General features: G+C 48.7%; 1 protein-coding gene across 2 annotated transcripts in view; it reads right to left on the minus strand.

Moving 5' to 3' along the window:
- Nucleotides 1-19,503, minus strand: part of Abat (4-aminobutyrate aminotransferase) — a 96,768-nt gene that overhangs the window by 50,013 nt on the left and 27,252 nt on the right. The window contains exon 1 of one of the 2 annotated variants that reach the window (XM_010644166.3): nucleotides 17,733-17,989. The exons of the other annotated variant lie outside the window; for it this stretch is intronic. The gene's annotated coding sequence lies outside the window, so the exon portion shown is untranslated. Of the gene's footprint in view, nucleotides 1-17,732; nucleotides 17,990-19,503 lie in introns of those variants that run through there. 2 annotated transcript variants of the gene reach the window in all.

The raw sequence follows: 19,503 nt of genomic DNA on the forward strand, positions 1-19,503 counted from the left end.
TAACAAAAAAAAAAAAAAAAGCCCAGATCCCAGTACCCTGAGAGAGAGACCCTCTAGAAGAGGGGGACTAAAAGCCAGGAAACAGCCTGAGTTAGTAAGCGTGGCTCTTAGAAATGTACTTTTTAAGGTGTCTTGGTCCTTGTTAATCTCCTAGGAACACACACATTGTGCCTAAAGTTTTACATTTAAAGTTACAGTTTGCCAAGGACATCTACTTCTGACTCACAGAGAAGGCCCTTTCTCACTGGGAGGAATGAATGGGTTTTCTATTAAAGATTTACTTTTATCTTACGCTGTTTTTGGTCAGTGTTAGGGCATTGTCTTGCGACTGCTTTGTACACACAGGGCTAGACTGCTTTCACGGGGAGTATCTGATCAGCCCCAGATCTTGGTTGCACAGAGTAACAATGTCTGTCTCACTCTGTACTGCAGGCTGAGCAAAGCCCTGCGGGGAAGCTGAAGATGAAGACTTCTGGGACAGCAGATGCTTCTCCTACAGTGTCTTCTCCTACAGTGCAGGATTAGATCCCAGAACCAGCCGTGCTGTGCACTGGGGAGATGTCACCTACCTGCTTCCTCCTGGGTAGAGGTTACGGGGGAGGCGTTCTGAAGGGTGTATTGTCTCCCTCGATCTGCCCAGCTGTCTGGCAGAGAGGGCATCTTCCCATCTCAGAGGCCAGAAAAGGATGCCCAAAAGGGGGACGCAGAGGGCGTGGTCAGAGGATCGCCTGGGACTGGGCTGCCCAAAGACCTAGCTGTTACTCGCTGTATTGCATCAGTTACACTCAGTTAATCTAGATGAAGATACAGGGCTTAAGGAGCAAAAATGATATAGTTCAGAGGACACATTTTGTTGCTTTTCACCAGAAAGTTTTCTTTTTGGGAAAGGGTGGGCTCGGAAAATATGAACATAAATTAACCAATAAACCATACTCGTTTCTTGTCAATTTAATTGGTTTTTAAAAAATCTATTCCGGCACATCTGACTCAGTGCCAGGTGTTAATTTAGTGTGGAGTACACAGGAGGAGCAGTCGCTGCCTCTTACAACCATTTGGCTCAAACAGGAGAACTGAGAATCCTCACAATTCAGTTTCCATTAGGTGTGCTTGAAAATTCAAGAGTCTCCGAGAAACCCTGGCATTTGAATATTCCGCAAAAGTGAAGACACGCCCACACATTTTCAATTACAAAGAGTCACGCTGGAAAATATATCACAGTGACATGTGACATTTGGGTGGCCTGCAGTTGAAATTGGCCTCATAATGAAACCTTATCCCCACCAGGATGGATTCTTGCACAGTATATCTCAAATCATTAGACGAGCTAATTTTGTTCACTCACTTTCCTCCTCCTACTAATTCAATCAACAAAAGTTAATCAGGCACCTGTCACGGGCAAGGAACTCTATCTCTTAGATACAGGAGAAAGGAAGGTAGATTAAGCACTGCTCTCTTTATGAAGCTCATAATTTAGTGACAGGGGACTATGATGGGAGAAAAAAATGGGAGAATTTAATGTACTAGGCTGCTTTATCCATCCTGTCATTAAGTTCTTAAAATAACCCTGCAAGATAAGTATATAAAAGATTCCCAGTTCACTGTCAACAATGGGCTCTTTTAAAGAGAGAATGGAACCACACCTATTTGGCTGGTAGGAGTAAGGTGCTAAGGGGACAGATTCTTGTCAGAGTTGTGATGCCAAGGAGCGGTCCCCTGAAACTGTACTGTCCAAGTTCAGGAGATTACGGAAGCCAAAGACGGAGAGGCCAGGCACGAGCAAATGCTCAGAATAAGATGATGTGAGGCAGCTAAGGGTCCAGGTGCAGTGACGACGGGGCGACAGGAGACCATAAGGGGTTGTAGGGACAGTGAGCCCAGCCATGAGGCCTAGGCTGACCTCTAGGGGGAGCCCCTCAGGAGGCCCCTCAGGGGCACGTCCTTGAGACTCCAAGGTTTGTTGGAGAGCACTGTGTACAGTGGAACCGATGGGGAAGAAACCAGGGATCAACCTCTCAACCCTCAGTCTTGGCCCCGCCTTTAAGGGTTACGGGTTCCTTGAAGAGCGAAACACAAAATCATCCGATGACGCAGCAATTCTGCTCTTGGGTATGTGCCCCAAAGAACCGAAAGCAGGAACTCAAACAAGTACATGGACACACACGTTCTCAGCAGCACCACTCACAATGGCCCAGAGGTGGGCAGTCCAAATGCCCATCCGTGGAGGGGTGGGTACGTACATAAAGCCAGCATCGTTCAGCCCCAGAGGGTAAAGGGCCAAGACATGCTGCACTGTGCAAGCACCACGTTCATCATGCTGAGAGAAAGAGTCTGGACATCACTGCCACATGTCAATTCAAGAATAGGTAAATCCAAAGAGGGAGCTGGAGGAAGAAGGAGAAGAGGAGGAGGAGGAGGGGGAGGAGGGAGCAGGAGGAGGAGGAGGAGGGAGAGAGGGAGGGAGGGGAAGAGAGAGCGAGCGAGATTATAGGTTGGCAGCCGCTACCGCTAGAGGAAAGTGAATAGCAAGTGACAATTTAATGGGTGCAGGGTCTCTGTTTGGGGTGATGGAACAGTTCCAGAACTACCTAGTGGTGATGGCTGCAAAGATTGTGACCCTACTAAAGGGCGCTGAATCACTCTCTTACATGTGTTAATGGTTAACTTCGCTATATTTACTCCAGGAAAAAATACAAATAATAAAGGGATTTATGGAGTTAGCCCCTGCTTTACAGATGAAGGGAGAGAGGTGACTGGAAAGGGCCTACAGAGTAAGGACACCTGTGGTCGTACGAGTCTGTGACCTTGGGCCCGTCTACCACTGCCTTTGTTTGCCTCAGAAACCAAAGACACACACCTTTCCCGGGCTCAGCTTCCTAGCGAGGGAGCGGTGGGTGCTGGGCCAGACTGCTTTGCAGGCTCTTCTCGCTCTGAGAAGCACCTGCCATGTGCTGAGAGCAGGCGGCACGTTGCTCCCAACGCCTGCTACTCTCCAGTGGTGACATTCGTGTCTCCCGTTTCTGTGCACAGCCCTCCGTCACTCACTGCGCCTTGGGTCTGTACATCTGCGAAAAGGGGTGTGGGTGGCCAGCAGGATATGGAGCTTGGAGGGCTGCTTTTAGAGTACTGTGACCAAGAAAAGCCTGGAGAAACCCCAAAATCTGAAAGCAAAGCAGGCTGGTGCAGACACTCTTGACCTGTGAGACCCTAGCTCCTTCCAAACCTCAGTTTAACACAGGACCTCTCCCTGCAACTTGCCTTCACATTTTTCTTGAAATCAATTTCCTTTTTAAACACAACACTCTTTTCCTATAACCCTTCCTAACCGCTACCCCCTACCCTCTTTTATCTGCTGCAATAAGCATGCCCGGGGAAAGACTATGATTCAGCCAAGTGCACCAAACTGGGGGGGGTCATGGATTTAGCTCAGAGGTTCCGCTGCCTGCCTTGCAAGCGCAAGGATCTGAGTTTGATCCCCGGTACCCAAAAGACAAAAAACAAAACAAAACAAAACAAAAAACCCAAACTGGGGATTCAGTTGAAAATGGGACACTGCTGACCACCCACAGACCTGGCTCACGGGGCACTACCAGATCTGACACAGGCGTTAAAGGCAGGCTGGCCTCAGCCGGCGACTTTTTCCTTGGTGTAACCAGAACTGAAAGAAGAATCAAAATCAATTAATACTTTAAACAGGGCCAGGGATTTAGCTCAGTGGCGCTGTGCCAGCCTCTCAAGCTCAAGGTCTTGAGGTCCATCCCCCAATGCAAAAAACAAAGCAAAAACAACAACAACAACAACAAACCCCAAAACATACACCGAACAAGGCCCGATCGGTGGACAGGACGAGCAAAGGTAATTTTTGTTCAGCCGTCTGGTGTATCTTGAACGAATCCTACTCCTCACTACATGTCTGAACGAGGCAAGTTGGGAACGGGGTCTAACCAGACAGCCCCTCACCATCCCTTCCTCTTTGATTAAAATGTGAATTCACTTCCTTCTATCTGCCTTGTACTTTGGGAGACTGGGGTGGGGTGGGAGGGTCAACAGGCAGAGTTCAATGTTTAAATCAATAAAGTGAGAGGAATTCAGGCGAAAGGGAAGGGAAACCCTTTACCCGTACACCGGGGAAGGGTAACAGCAGCACAGGTATCTGCTGCCTGCTACTTTTTAGTTCTCTGCTACATGCGACACTCCTTCATGTGTGAGTTCAGTCGCCCGCAGGATTCATGGTGGACGCCAGGCTCTCAGCTGAACAGGCTCATCTGAGAGCTCACAGACCAGGACCAGCCGCCCTGGCCCCACCTGAGCCCTGCCCCTGCCCCAAACTTGCACCTGGGCCCCACCCAGACCAACTAAACCCGAGTCTCACAGGTCTAACTTGGGCACTGGGGTGGCTCTGGAGGCAGACGGCAAACCCTCCCTGACTACCACAAGGGGCGGTGGGCACCTGGCTAGGATCACAGTGTGCACGACCCCCGAGTGCCTGGAAGCGGAGCGCTTCCAACCCCGAAAATCAAACGCTTCGGACCCTCTCCGTCCCTGTGTCTTCATCTCTGAGGCGGGGATGACAATGAACCTGCTTCCTGGGGTTAGCGTGGGGTGAAGTGAGACCTGGGATTTGGGTCCCTGCTGTATTCCCAGCCCCGGAACAATGCTTGGCTGCAAACAATCCCTGAATAAACAGGGACAAAGGCTTGTGATTCTACTGTGCTGATTCCCAGGCCCTGCGAGCATAACGTATTTGCATGCATCACTGGCTGGAAATGGACCCCAGACCTCTGGGGCCCCAAAGATGCTCCCCGCCATTCCCCTATCTAGGCCTGAGACAAAGTACTGGCAGGGTCTCAAGACATTCCTTTCCCGTGAGCAGTCCCCGCCTTCAGCTTTTGTGCAGACTCAATGGAACACAGTGACACATTCAGCCAAGTGCACCTCCTTCGGCAAGGCCAGGAGTCACCATGGCAACCAATAAAGCTGGAGTCCTGGGCCTTTGCAGATGGCTAACAGAGGCCCATTCACGGGGCTGTGATAGATGGCATCAGGACAGTGGCTTTTTCTCAGCTCTGGCTTTCTTCCAACCAGATCCGGCACCCTCTCCTGGCTTTCTCCACAGCACTGGTCTTAGCCCACTGTCCCTGCACACATGATATCTTCCCATGCCCTTCCTCCTGGGGTTTCACACAGTCATCAGTGACTTGCATAAGGAAAAGGAATTCTGCTGCTAGAAATGGACACGTGTGCACACGTAAGAAATGTTGAAGGATGCCGGAGAAAGTAATAGGAGCTAGAAATTGGACCCAAACTATAGCCAGACCGTAAATGACCTGGTGACTCTTGGCAAGTTGCCTCTCTGCCCAGGGCCTTAGTTTTCTCATCTGTAAGATGGGCAGAACGAAAACTCCCAGTGAGGTCACGAGGTGCTCAGTTTGGGAAAGGCCAGCTGGACACGGTCCATTGCGGGCTGGCCATTTCTCAGTTTCCGAGGGCTCTCTGGCTTCAGGGGAAGGCATTTTCTCCATGGCCTGTAGGCCATGCAGTAGCCCTGCTATGAGCCTGAATGTCCGAGCTCCATGAGAAGAAGCCAGATTGCCTCAACCTCTCTCATCTTCACGCCCTGGTCTCCTAGTTTTCCTGGCCCAGACTTTCATCAGAAAGACTCAGGTGTTTAGGGAGCATTAGCATGTCACTACCTGCAGGCTGGTCGTAACCCAGCCTGCTCAAAAAGTAAAAAGAAAATAGATGACCAGATGAGGCATCGGTACGCGAGAGACCCCGAGCCTTTGTGCTGGGCTAGGAAATACGCCAGAGGAGACCCTTACAGACAGATGGTCTAGTTTGGATTTTGGATCCTACAAAGAGGCAGTGAAGGGAAAGAGTCTGGATTAGGAAGGACGCTTGCACCAATGGTAAAGAAGCCTCTCTGGCCAAGGCGCAGAATGTCCTCCTTCTCAAATCTGTTCCGTTCCATAAATGTTCACTGAGCACCTGTGCCGAGCGCCAGCAAGCCCAGAGGGAGCAAGGACAGGCCCTGGCTCTGTTCTCGGAGTCTACGTGTTCAGTGGAAGAGGATGAGGAACAGAGGAGGTCAACGTGACCGGAACAGACACAGTTCCCACCAGAGCAGGTAAAGCCAATTTTATGGACTCCAAGAACTGCTAGGTATTATGCAAATACCCCAAATGCTGCGCCACACAACAGAGGGACGACAGGCTGTGACTGGGATACGCTTCGCTGGTGACTGCAGTCACGATCTCTGCCTAATAGTACTTCCGCACTCCCCTGGGGATATCTTAACTCTGCGATTCAAAGAATCCTTCATTAGGATGCATGGGTGCAGGTATCTGCTCCAGTTTCACAAATAGACATCTACATACAGAGGCACCACACATTATCCTAGAAGGCAAATACTCCTATTCCCATTTTTCAGGGAAGGAAATAGGCTCAGATGGTTTCGCTGCTTGCCCAAGACCACACCGCTGGAAAGAGAGGAGCTGGCATAGAATCAGGACTGTCTGAGTCTGAAGCATGATCTGGGTATGTTACCCAGTTGGCAAATCCAGCCCTCATCCCAAAGCATCATCAGACAACTCAGACCAACCAATAACCCTTCTCCCAAAACAGGAACTCCAACATTATCACGACACACAGCTTTTTCTTTTCTTTTTTTTTTTTTTTTGAGACAGGGTCTCACTATGTAGTTGAGACTGACCTGGAACTCACTATGTAGCCTAGGCTGGTCTTGAACTCACAGAGATCCTCCTGCCTCAGCCTCCCCAGTGCTGGGATTACAGGCGTGCACCACCATGCCAGGCTTGACACACAGCTTTCTGAAGACCGGTTCTCTGGCCACACACTCACCCTTCCTGGCGGATTATTCCCCAGATGAGCAATTCCAACTTTAGGCCACATTGGACACTTCCCCTACTCTCTAACTTTTGTCCCCGTCCCTTCCAGGGTGAAGACCTATTTCCATCCCACCCGATGGAGTGTAAGGTCCTTGAAATGGACTGAAGCCAAATATACAGAATCTTTCCTTTTTTCTTTGTTTGTTTTTTGAGACAGGGTCTCACTATGTAGTTGAGACTGATCTGGAACTCACTGTGTAGCCAAGGCTGGTCTCAGACTCACAGAGATCCTCCTGCCTCAGCCTCCCAAGTGCTGGGATTACAGGCATGTGCCACTATGCCTGGCTCAGGATCTTTCCTTTTTGTGTGTATCCTGTTTAATTCTCTTCATCGTTGTTGTACATTTTTAATTGTGGTGGTCTTGCACTTCTTTGGTTAAATTTGTTCCTTGGTATTTTATTTTATTTTATTGTTTGTAGCTATAAGATAGAGGGCTGTCTTCTTGATTTCTTTTTCAGATATTTTGGTATTGGGGTATGGAAATACTACTGCAGAATAAAAAACCAACAACTTTGCTGAATACACTTGTTAGTTCTGACAGTTTTTGGTGATGAATTCTCTCAGCTCTCATCTGTCTGGGAATGTCTTTATCTCTCCTTCATTTCTAAAGAATGGCTTTGCTGAGTACAGAATTCTTAGCTAGTGGGCTATTTCCTTAGCCGATCCCATTCTCTGGCTTGTAAAGATTCTTGCAAGATTTCTGCTGAGAAGTTTGCTGTCAGGTCAGCAGGAATAACCTAGGGGTTGTATTTCTTTTGTTACTTTGTCTTTAACTTTGAGAGCTGATTACAATGTATCTTGGGAATTGACTTGGCAGAGAGAATCTTGCCAGATCCCTTTCGCCTCCTTGTATCTGTGTATTTGTGTCCTTTACTATAGTTGGGAAGTTTCTATCGTTATTTCTTTGAATAAACTTTCTACACCTTTGGCCTTCTAAACCCCGCCTTTGATCCCCAATAACTTGAATATATGGTCTTTTAATGTTATACCACATTTCCCATAAACTTTCTGTATTTCTCTTTTCTCCCCCAACTCTGTATTTTTCAAATAGACTATCTTCAAGCTCACTAACTCTTCTATTTGACCTATTCTGCTATGGATGTATTCTGTTGCGTTTTTATTTCTTCTGGAGTGCTTTTCAGTGCAAGGATTTCTGTTTATCTTTTAAAACTTTCAGATGTTTTTGTTAAGTCTCTGACAAAGTATTGAATTATTTTTCTGTGTTTGTTTTTGCACTTAATTTTTTATTTTACTTTTTGGGGGCACTGGGGATTTAATCCAGTACCTTTGCCCTGAGATACACCTTTTTTTGGTTTGGTTTTTTTTGTTGTTGTTTTTTGTTTTTTGTTTTGAGACAGGGTCTCATTATGTAGTTGAGTCTGACCTGGAATTCACCATGTAGCCCAGGCTGGTCTAGAACTCCCAGCGATCCTCCTGCCTCAGCCTCCTGAGTGCTGGGATTACAGGCGTGCACCACCACACCCGGCTGATACACCTTCTATTTTTTAAAACAATTTTTATTTTGAGACAAAGTCTCACTGAATCACTAAGTAGCCCAGGATGGGCTTGAACTTGTGATCCTCTTGCCTCAGCTTGGGATAACTGCACTACAGCACCCCGTGAAATGTTCCTTTTAAATTCATCGTCAGTTTCTGGTGCCTTATTCTGCTCATCAGGTGAGGTCATGGCTTCTCAGTGACATCTGCACATTGAAGGGTTAGGTTACTTATTCTGGCTTGATTTGTGCTGGCCCTTCTAGAAATTCTAAGCAGGGCAACTTGTTTTCTCTAAGACTGTGGTCACTGCCACTATTTTAGTCCTAGATGTCGTTCAAGTTTGATGAGAGTCCCTGGTTATGTCGCCACTGTTTCAGCACTAGATGATGCCCCGAGTCCAACAGCGTCCTATTTCTACACTTGATATTTTGTTCAGGATAGTCTGTGAGAGCTCCTAGAAAGGGAAGTCTGTCTCTGAAAATTTCCACCTATGGCTGGGTGTGCTCAGACACCTTATGCACAGCCTCTGGCCCATGGTCAGGCACCACAGGATTCTGCTTGTCACTGGGTCTCAGCACAAAGGGACCAGCCCTATACTCCTGTTATAGCTTGTATCTAGAGGTCTGTCCAAAGCCCCATGCAGTCATGGGGAGGGAGAGCTTTTCAGAGGTGGCTGGATCTAGAGTATGATTATTAAAGCAGTCCACTGATTGGTTTGGCACAGTTCTGGCTAGGATTAAGGGTGTGAGTGCTACACTTGCCCTAGGGCAGTAACCTGCATGAAATATAAGGAACAGAAAGAGCTAATGTGCTCTTGCCCGCCTGCTTGCCCTGGACGTTTCTCTTCTGCAGTGCCCTTCTGCTATGCCACCCTGCCTTGGGGCGAGCCAACGATGGAATGAAAACTCTGCAAACAGAGCCAAATAAGCCTTTCCTCCTTTAACTTTGGGTGTTGGATATTTTGTCTCAGCAACCAGAAAAGCAACTAAGACAGGTGCTATGTAGTGATTTGGTACCACCTTCTTCCTCCAAGGGGACAAAGTCCCTCTCTGCTGTGCTGGAGTCGGGAAGGAAGTGTAGACCCATAGTCATCAATGTTGTAGTGCTCGGTTGTACCCAGAGTCCACAGTCTGCTAAGACCAGTGCAGCCTGGGAACAGGATCAAGGCCCATGGTGCCACAGGCTGCCTGCTGCTGTGGGATTTTCATGGCCTGAGACTAAGGCAGCTGTCTGGAAGTGACGAGGGCTGGAACACAAGTTTGTCCCCTGGGTCCAGGTTTTTGCCCCTGGGGCCACAGTGAATCCAGAGGCAGGAGACAAAGGTTGTAGGCTTCATACTGATGGGCCCAGCGGTGAGTTCCCAGGCAAAGTCTGGTGTTTACTATCCTGTCCTAACCCCAGTGGATGGAGTCTTTCTTCACACTGTGCTGACTTGGGGAAGGGGTAATAGAGGACACTCCCTACCTGCCCGGCAGGTCCTAAGGCTCAGTGTGAGGGCACTTTTCTGGAGGCAGGGGCCATGGGACTCCATTCAGCACTGGGTTTCACCAGGATGGGCTGAGCACTGCGTCTTAAGTCTAACACTTGAACTTGATTCCCTCTCCTCCCCCAAGTGGGAAGCACTTCTTTCCATAGTGTGTTGCTGAGTTGAAGAGGGGGTGACATAGGCAACTCTTTCCTTCCTTCCATCTTCAACCCGTCTCTTCCTATTACTATGTTACAGCCAGGTACCGTGGTCTCTGGCTTGGTCTCCTTAGCTCTTGGGAAGGTGGTTTCATGTGTGAGTAGCTGTTAAACTGATGTTTCTGTGTGTGCAGGGATGGTTTCCGGAGAATCTTATTCTGCTGCTATACTGGTTTGCTTCTCTTTACCCTTGGTTTTGGTGTGGCCAGGAGGGCAGTCAAATGACACCGGCCAAACATTCGGGCCTTCTGGATAGCACTTGTGTGTTGATGTAGAAGATCCTCATGCCTGGCTCTACCTCCCCATCTGGTGGTTTATTTTTAGGAGACATAAAACTGAATCTAGACACTTACAGAGGGCTTGGAGCCCTCCCCTAGGATGCCTGAGGGCAGATGGCTAGAGCCAGTGAAGGTGTGACCCACAATGCCTTGTAACTTGTTTACTTTGGGCTGGTTTACTGAAAGGAGTGGAGTCTGCAGAAGCAGAAAATAAAAGGCACCAAAACAAGTGCTAGGACTTGAAGTTGTCCCTGGGGAAGAAGGCTGGGCATAGGATGCTTCTGATATCAGTGTCAAAGGCCAGCAGAGTGTTGCCTTTGTCCTGCTCCCTTAAAAATCCTTTGCTAACGCTTTGTCCACCCAGAGATAAATATCCAGAAGAAATAAACTCGGGACAGAATTTCTGCAGGGCATCCTCCCTGGGAAGGCGCCAACCCAGCCATGAGACCCAACTGGCTGCTTCCTGCTCCATCCGGAAGCATTTTCCATCTTCACTTGGAGAAAAATGTCTCCCACTTAAGACTTATTGAGACTTCTGTGGGATAGCAAGCTTACTAAATGGAAAAAAAAAAAAAAAAAAAAAGCAAAGCTCTAAAATGATGCTCATTGGGATGTATACAAAGTCCTCAGCCACCTGCCAGGTGGGTGCAGGAAGGGTGCAGAACCAGCCTGAGGGGCTTCATTAAATTACTTTAATTTTTGCCCAACAAAACTGTCCCAGCTACTACCTTGTTTGGACATCTTTGGCTCCTGGCTACCTCTGGGACAAAGCTCAGGCCTTGGCTGGTCACATAGTACCCCCTACTCCCTCAGCTTCAGCTCCTGCCTGAACAGCACGCACCCTGCCCTTTCTTGCTCATGTGATCTGTTGGAATATTTTTTCTGCCCCTGCCCCCTGTTGACTCTTCTTGAGCTGCTGTGTACCTTTTCCTGCTGAACTTCTAGTCACCTTCCCCAGGAGGTCTTCCTAGCTCTCCATTCAGAACCGATATCACCCATTTGTATTTCTCTAGTAACCTATCATTTTAATGTCTTGTTACAAACATTTTTATACACGGAGGATAGCCGAATGACCTCGGCTATGGCCACCACCTAGTTTCAATAATTATTAATATTTGACATGGTTAGGTTATGCACAAGCTTACACACATGCTGTTTCAGGGTTTGCCTGTAATGTGTTCTCATCTCTGTCTCTCCCTTCAGCCTGTGAACTCCATTCATTCTTTCATTGGTTCGTTTACTCATTCATTGCTAGGCACTGGTTATTTCTTGATCATTCACTGCCTGAAGATATAACCCTACATCGTAAGGACACAGGTAGGGGGATAGACAGCAAAGCCTCGCTATGCTATTCCATTCTGTTCCTTTCTATCCCATTTCATTCCAGCCCGTTCCATTCCAGAGACAGACTATAGGTAAGTAAGTGTGGAAGATAATTGCACGGCATGGGATAGCTGTCAGCATAAGATGGCAAGGGACGGACCCATCTCAGCAGCCTGGCACCTAACACCATGTCACACTCAGAGAAGGCTCAGTCAATGCCAGTGTGTGGGACTGAGGGCTCCGGCCACGGTTCCTCCACAGTAGCTTTGGTGCTGCAGTCACCGTGGCTGGCAGTCCCTTGGGGGGGCCGAGATGACGGCTGAGGATCCACCCCTCCCCGTGCCTGCACAGGATTGCCACTGCCACCTCTTCACACTCCCAAGGCTGGCTTGCACATGTGTGAACACTCCGTATCCGGGTTCTTCCTTGATTGCTCTAAGGAGCTATAATGTCAAGGAAGCCACAACAACAACAACAACAAGAGGACACACTCAAACAAAATACAAGAGCTGCATTTCAGCCCTTTGGGGGAGACTCTGATGAGCCTGTGATTTCTGTGGCTCCTAATGAACAGGTGCGTGTTTTCTGGGAGGTGTTCATAGAACACCTGGGAGGTTCTCAATCCTGGAGGCTGAAGGTAAGTCCTGGGGGAAAGTCATGCCGTGGGATGAAAGAGGGGAAAGAGGCTTCCAACACTGCGCACCTAAACTGAGCTCCCGGGAGGCCACCTTTCAGAGTTGCCTGCCCAGAAGTGGGGGCTGGCTCAAGAGACCTTGAGGCCAGCTCTGGAAAGCACATGCCTGATCTGGGCACGGTGGCACAAGCCTGGAATCTCAGAAGCTAAGGCAGGAGGATTGCAAGTTACAGCCCAGTCTGGGCAATTTCTGTTTCAAAATTTAAAAAAAAAAAATTTTTTTTTAAAAAGCTGGAGGACTGGAGATTTAGCTCAGTGGTTCCACTGCCTGCCTCACAAGTGTAACGTCCTGAGTTTGATCCCCAGTACAAAAAAAAAAAAAAAAAAAAAAAAAAAAACAAACAAACCCCCAAAACCACGAAAAAAAAAAAAAAAACCCAAACAAACAAAAACAAAACCCAAAAAACCAAATAAAGAAATAAAATAAAAAATAAAAATAAAAAAGCTGGAAGATACAGCTCAGGACAAAGGACTTGGGTTCAATGCTCAGTACAGCTTGAAAAAGAAGGAAGGAAGGAAGGAAGGAAGAAAGGGAAGAAAAGCAAATTCCTGGAGGGCACTGATTACTCCAGACCATGATCCCAGGGACCATTAGAACGGTGCCTGACAAAAGTAGGTGCTCAGTTAATACTTGCTGGAGTCCATCACGGAACTCTAGCCCTACATTCTGGCAGCCGCGGAAATCAGAATTGAAGAGCTATCTCTGAGTCTTGCCTACCAGATTAGTATGGCAGTTCTCATCCTGGTTCCTCATACCACTTCTCTCTGGGTTCTGTTTTAGACAAATCCGCCCATAAATGCTTTTTCCACAGGTACGTTGTACATCGGTCTGTGTGCTATATATCACTCGATACACGAACAGTATCACTGTTGGGCTTCCCCACAAATCAATGATCCTGTTGCAAACTGAGGGGTTAAGGGTCCCCACGTGCCAGTGGTACGGCTGGGCATTCGCTCACTTTCGTTGTGCTCTGTCCTCACAGACGTCTTACATGGTCAGTACCATCTGCCTTACTGCGTGTACGAGACTGGAGTTCAGAGAGGAGAAGTGACTTGTCCTGTGTCATTCAGCTTGTCAGTGAAAGAGGTGGCCTTCAAAGCCTGGTCTTTGAGCCTCTAAAGCTAGTGCTGCTCTGCTTCTCTGCCCAGAGAGGTTAAGTAACAGGCCTGGGGCCCATACCTTTAAAGGTGGTTGGGGACTTTTAATTTAAATCCTAAATTGGCGCTGATTCCAACTTCAGTATACTTTCCATTCATTCACTGGGCTGCCTGGCAAGCATCTTTGATCCACTCGACAAACGCTCTGCATTTACAAATAAACCCGAGTCTCAGGCATCTTAAGGAGGAAAGGAAGTCGGGTGTGGTGGTGCACTCTTGTGATCCCAGCACTTTGGGAGGCTGATGCACAAGGATTGAAAGTTCAGGCCCCGTCTGAACAACTTAGCAGGACCCTGTCTCCAGATAAAACGTTCTAAAAAGGGCTGGGTTGTAGCCAGCGTGAAAGCTCTGGGTTCAAGCCCCAGTTCTGCAAGGAAAGCATGGGAAAGTGGCACCAAGAGAGGTGCCTGGTGGGTTGTTTGGGAAACTCGGGTCACACCACAGCGCTGGGGCTGGACAATAGCTGAGTCACCCAGAAGCTGGCTGGGGGTCATGATGGAGCCACAGGGACTCTGGTGTAAGGCACAGCTGCCCAGCGGAAAGCCATGTGGTAATTTTACATTAGAAAAGCCAAAGCTGTCCCAATCAATTTTAATAATGTGTCCCACTAGTTATTCTAGTTAACTAGTTAACTAGGGATTCTAAGAATAGAATAATCTCAACACATAATAAAATTACTTATTACAATCTTTGCACACTAAATCTTCGAGATCACACAGCGCATCTTAAGTAGAACCGGCCCCAACTCAAGAGCTCAGCCCCCACCACGGTGAGTGGCTACCGCAGGGACCCACACAAGCGAATGCACTGCATGGGGTTGCAGGCCCGCAAAGCCCACTGTCGGATCTGCTGGATTGCATGGCCCGCCTGGGCCCGCCTGAAGCAATACTGCAGGGACAAACAGCACAGAGAGCACAGACGGGACTGGCCGTAAGATTCGTGGGACCAAGTATGAAGCGTCGGTACCCCAGATCCTTGTCGAAAGTGACTACGACAACACTTGGGGGGCGACGGTGAGGGGGGAGGATTGTACCTCTGAGGTCAGCCTGGACTGTGAAGTGAGTTCGAGGCTGGCTCGGAATACAGAAATACACTGTGTCTCAAACAAACAAAAACAAACAAACAGAAAAACAAGCAAGCAAGCAAAGACTCGGGATTGCGCGTCAGTGGCAGTGGCGCAACGAACCAGATGTGAGGGCCTTCTGAATGTGGGGTCCTGTGTGCTACAAACCCAGGAAGCTGTCCTTGGGCACAGAAGAGGATTCTCCCATCCCTGGCCAAGAGGGGTGAGGGGGTTAGAACCACAGCAGTAAATGCAGTAACTGCAGCAAAGTCACAGCAGGAACAACACACTTTAGGGGCACTTACTTCGGACCAAACCCTGTTCTGAGTTCTTTTTTTATTTTTAGTTTTTTGAGACAGGGTCTCACTATGTAGTTTAGACTGACCTGGAACTCACTAGGTAGCCCAGGCTGTTCTTGAACTCACAGCGACCCTCCTGCCTCAGCCTCCTGAGTGCTGGGATTACAGGCATGCGCCACCACGCCCAGCCTGTTCTGAATTCTTTACATACAATACCATGCTGACATTTTCAGAAGTCTTCAAAGCTGATGCAATTATTATTTACTGTTACAAAAGAAAGAGAAAGACAGAAAGAAAAAGAAAAAGAAAGCCTAGAGAGAGGCGTTGTGACCTCCAACGCCACACAGCTGTGAGGTGGCTAAGCCAGGATGCAAACCCAGCCTGCCTTACATCCCTAGTGCTCCTAACTTCTACAGTGCAGCAAAGAGCCCCAGTCACTCACACGCAGACCTGACTGCTTCTTGCGGTGGCACAGGGCTGTTCATTTTAGAAATTTTCTCAATAACGGGTGTGTGGGTAAAAATTGGTTTTTGCCTTGGACTTGAGCCTGGCGCTGCCTCTGTTTTCTCAGCTGGAAAATGGGTGTGACCGGGCTCTCCTGGCCCCACCTGTGTAGAAGGTTAAAGGGGAGAGAGCACAGGAACAGAGAGCACCCAGCACCTGCAGTGGGCATTGAAAAACTTTCAAGCCTACAGAAAAGCTGCAAGCATGGTTCGGCTGCCTCTGGTCATCCCAGAACCACCAGGTAATACTTGGCCACTTACACAGCTACTGCATTTTGTCTGTCTGTCTGTCTGTCCACCTCTCCACTGAATTATTTGAGTATCAGGCACAGCCACTCTGAGGTTTCCCTCCTGTACCCTGTATAAATACCCGGTATAAATAAAGACATTTCCCCACATCACCTCAGTACAACTCATCTGCGATACAGAGTGGTTCACTCTCATGAAATGTATCATTGATAAAACACTACTAGAGCCCCCTTGGTGGTGCACATCTGTAATTTCAGCCCTCGGGAGGCTGAGGCAGGAGGATTGCTGTGAGTTCGAGACCAGCCTGGGCTACATAGTGAGTTCCAGGTCAGTCTCAACTACATAGTGAGACTCTGTGTCAAAAAACCAAAAAAAAAAAAAAAAAAAAAAAAACCAAACCCCCAAAAACAGAAACGAACACAGACCATGCAAACAAAGACACTCGTATCTAGCATATCGCCTATATTCAAGTTTCTTCACTTGCTCCCCAAATGACTTTTGTGGCTAATTTCTGTCGCGCCTCTCCTCACGCAGGCCTCAGTCCCAGCATCACACATTGCACTTGGGTCTCTGGGTCTCCTAATTTCACTTAACCCTGAGCCATTTCTCAGCCACTTCTCTTCAGAGACGTTAACATTTTAAGAATCTAGGTCAGTGGCCTCACATGTATTTTGTCTGAATCAACACTTCTCTTGAAGTTCTTGAAAATACGTAGAAACTCACGGGTAAATGTGGGGAATGAGGTTTGTACGGTGTACAATGCTGGGGGTTCATGGTGTTTGGGGCAGGTGGAGGAGGATATATGGCATTAGCTGACTGCGGATGGAAATTAAAGATTTCCTGGGAGCAACAAGGCAAGAATTTAAAGGTGGTTAGACCTCATCCAGGTGTGGTAATGCATGCTTGTAATCCCAGCACTTTGGGAGGCTGAGGCAGGAGGATTACGAGTTTGAATCCAGCTTGGGCAATTTAGAGGCTTAGTTAGATGCCGTCTTAAAAAAAAAGAGAGAGGAAAAAAAAAAGGTGCAGCTCAGTGTGTAGGCCCTGGGTTTAATCCCCAGACCCCACCCCAAGACCTCTGGCCGTGGACACGGGTGCCGTGGCAGACAGAGTCCTGGGCAGGAGAAGTAAGATGGCTCCTGGGAGGGAAGGTAAGACTAGCAGTGCCTGAGTGCAGCTGCTCCCCCAGGCCTGGGTCTGCTCCTCTCGGAGCTGCTTCCCGAGCCTGGTGTCTGTGCGGGCTCTGCCCTCTCTCCCAGGGTGTCGGGGGCAGTGTCCGTGCCAGTCGGCATACACACGAAGCACTGGCTGCCGGGTGCCCCTGGTGTCCAGCGACGGGCCGGGCACAGAGGATCCCCTTCCAGGGGTGACCTGGCTGTAGCTCGCACACGGGCCCCTGGTCAAAGCGGGCAAGCCGCCGGGATCCCCACATCTCGCCCCACAAAAGAAATTCCATTTTGTAAAAGTGTTTTCTTCTGGCTGCCTCTTGGGGCATGAGCTGTTTCTGTAAAAACAAAAATTCAAAATGAACTTCTAATTGACCACGAGCTGCCTGCTCTCCGCTGTTGGCATCAGCCTTCCAGGCCCTCAGTTGCGACTGCCCTGAACACTCCTTGGAGAATGCCCGCCGACAGGGCTCCCCCCAGGCCCCCGCTCCTGGCCGTTTCAAGGAGAACAGAACGTGTGCGCTGTTCGAGCCCCCAGAACAGAAGGGGAGGATTTATTTTGGAGCTTGCGAAAAAAATGCCTTTTCAAGGTGACCCTCGCTTTATTTCCAGGGGCCAGAAAGGTATAGGTGGCATTTCTACCAGCCCTCTGGCAAAAGCAGATTCCTCATTTATCATTTTTACATCCATCTTTGTTTTATTTACAGGCTGAGCCCTCCCTACAAAGCATCCTTGAAAAATCTGTCCGGCACAATTTAGGTAAAAATCCAGGCACAAATGTGCTTGCACCACGTAGGTGGGCATGCGCGCGCACACACACACTTGCACACACCAATATCACACTGAGACACACCTCCCTATCCCAGCAGACACAAAGGTGAGAACACACACACAAACACACGCGTGTGCACTCACGCGCCTGTAGGCAGGGTCCTGCGGCCGGCCCAACTCTCCTGCTTAACGTGCGTCCTCTACGCCATCCTACAGAGCCCCAGGGCAGAGGCCAGCTGGGCTCATTCTCAGAGGTGCTGCAGGGCACCAGCTCCCGCCTCCAGAGGGTGGTCCTGACCCCCAGGCAGCCCCCAGAACAAGGGCTCAGGTGCAGGAGGAAGGAAAGGGCCCCGCACAAGCAAAGCAGGTTTGGGAAAAGGCCGGCTCAGCTGGTGCCCAGCAAATGAGTGAGGGAGAAGGATGGAGGGAGACGGTGGAGGAGGAGGGAAGAGAGCGCTAGACTGTGGATGGATTCAGAGAGGGCTTTCCAGACGGAAATGGAAAGACGTACATGGAAACAAAGAGAAACACAGACCTCAAAAGGAGATAAAAGGGAAAACAACACAGTTTAAAACATTAAAAAAAAAAAAAGATATTTAAACCCAGTTGGTCTTAAACCACAACAAGCCACATGATCCTAGAGCTCCTAAAATAGGGTTTTCTAAAGCCCCCTCCCCTTCCAGGGGGTCTCCACCTAGATTTTTCTCTGACAGATTGAGGAACCCCTGGAGGAACAAGCAGAAACCCTAACCAGCTTCCCCAGGACTTGTGGCAGCTGCTCAGCAGATGCAGCCCCAGCCATGAAGGGGCCCTGCAGGGCGCCGAGTCATCTCCAAGACCTCTGGGGCTCTTCTGGCTCTAAGGTCCCCTTAAACCCCTTTCAGGGATAGAAAGTGACCTTGGGGATCAATTATTCCCCCACTTACAGCCTAAGCTTGGGGTTAATGCCTGTCTTGGAGGGGCCCAGAAGAGGAAATAGAAGTGATCACAGGACGCAGGGAAGGGGGTGACAGGGAGCTTTTGGTCACGTGCTGCTCATCAGTTGCCATGACGACAGTGGGGGGGCACTCAGACTGGAGTCTGAGGGAGAGACGAGTTGGTTCTAAATCACGGTGACAGCGCTTCAGCGGGGCTATTACGCCGTTGCCTGGGCAACCAATGGGATCAAATCGCAGAGGAAATCTATAATTATTACAAGCCAGCTACTGGTATATTCAGTGCAGCAATGAGCACATTAGGGCAGTTCGATTTGAACTCTGGGAGGGAGAAATGTTGACCCCTGGCCCCCAAATCTGGGGAGGATAGTCCACAGGAGAGACTGCAGTCACGTCTGTTGGTGTTACAGACTGGGAACCTGGAAGGATCACCTGGCCAAGCCAGAGATAAATATTAGGGTGCAACCACATGAAATTGCCAATAATTACCACTGAAAACACCCCACATGAATTTATTATGGAAATTTCTGATGTACAGCAAAGTTGAAAGAATTTTACCATAAACGCAGATACGTCTACTGCACAGCTCTTACCATAACACTGTTATTGTGCTTACTTTACCACATATTCACTGCACTTTCCACCCATTAAACAATCCTATTTCTGATGCATTTCAGAGTAAACTGCAGACATTAGCATTCTCCCCCAAAATACATTAGCCTGCAGAAAGTCATGGATTTTATCATTTTAAATTCCAAGCCAAATTTTAAATAGTTAAATATAAATAGAAAAAATATTGAGGTTTCTGTCCAGTGAGTCTTTCTGTCCATCCATCCATCCTTCTATGCTTCCACTCACCCATCCATCTTCCTATTTATTCATCCATTCTTCCACCCACCCACCAACCCACACATCTTCTCACCCACCCATCCATCCATCCATCCACCCATCCACCACCCACCCAACCATCCATCCACCCA

This window comes from Fukomys damarensis, unplaced genomic scaffold, assembly GCF_012274545.1.
Source record: "Fukomys damarensis isolate Sample0158 unplaced genomic scaffold, DMR_v1.0_HiC HiC_scaffold_34, whole genome shotgun sequence".
Taxonomy (NCBI): Eukaryota; Metazoa; Chordata; class Mammalia; order Rodentia; family Bathyergidae; genus Fukomys; species Fukomys damarensis.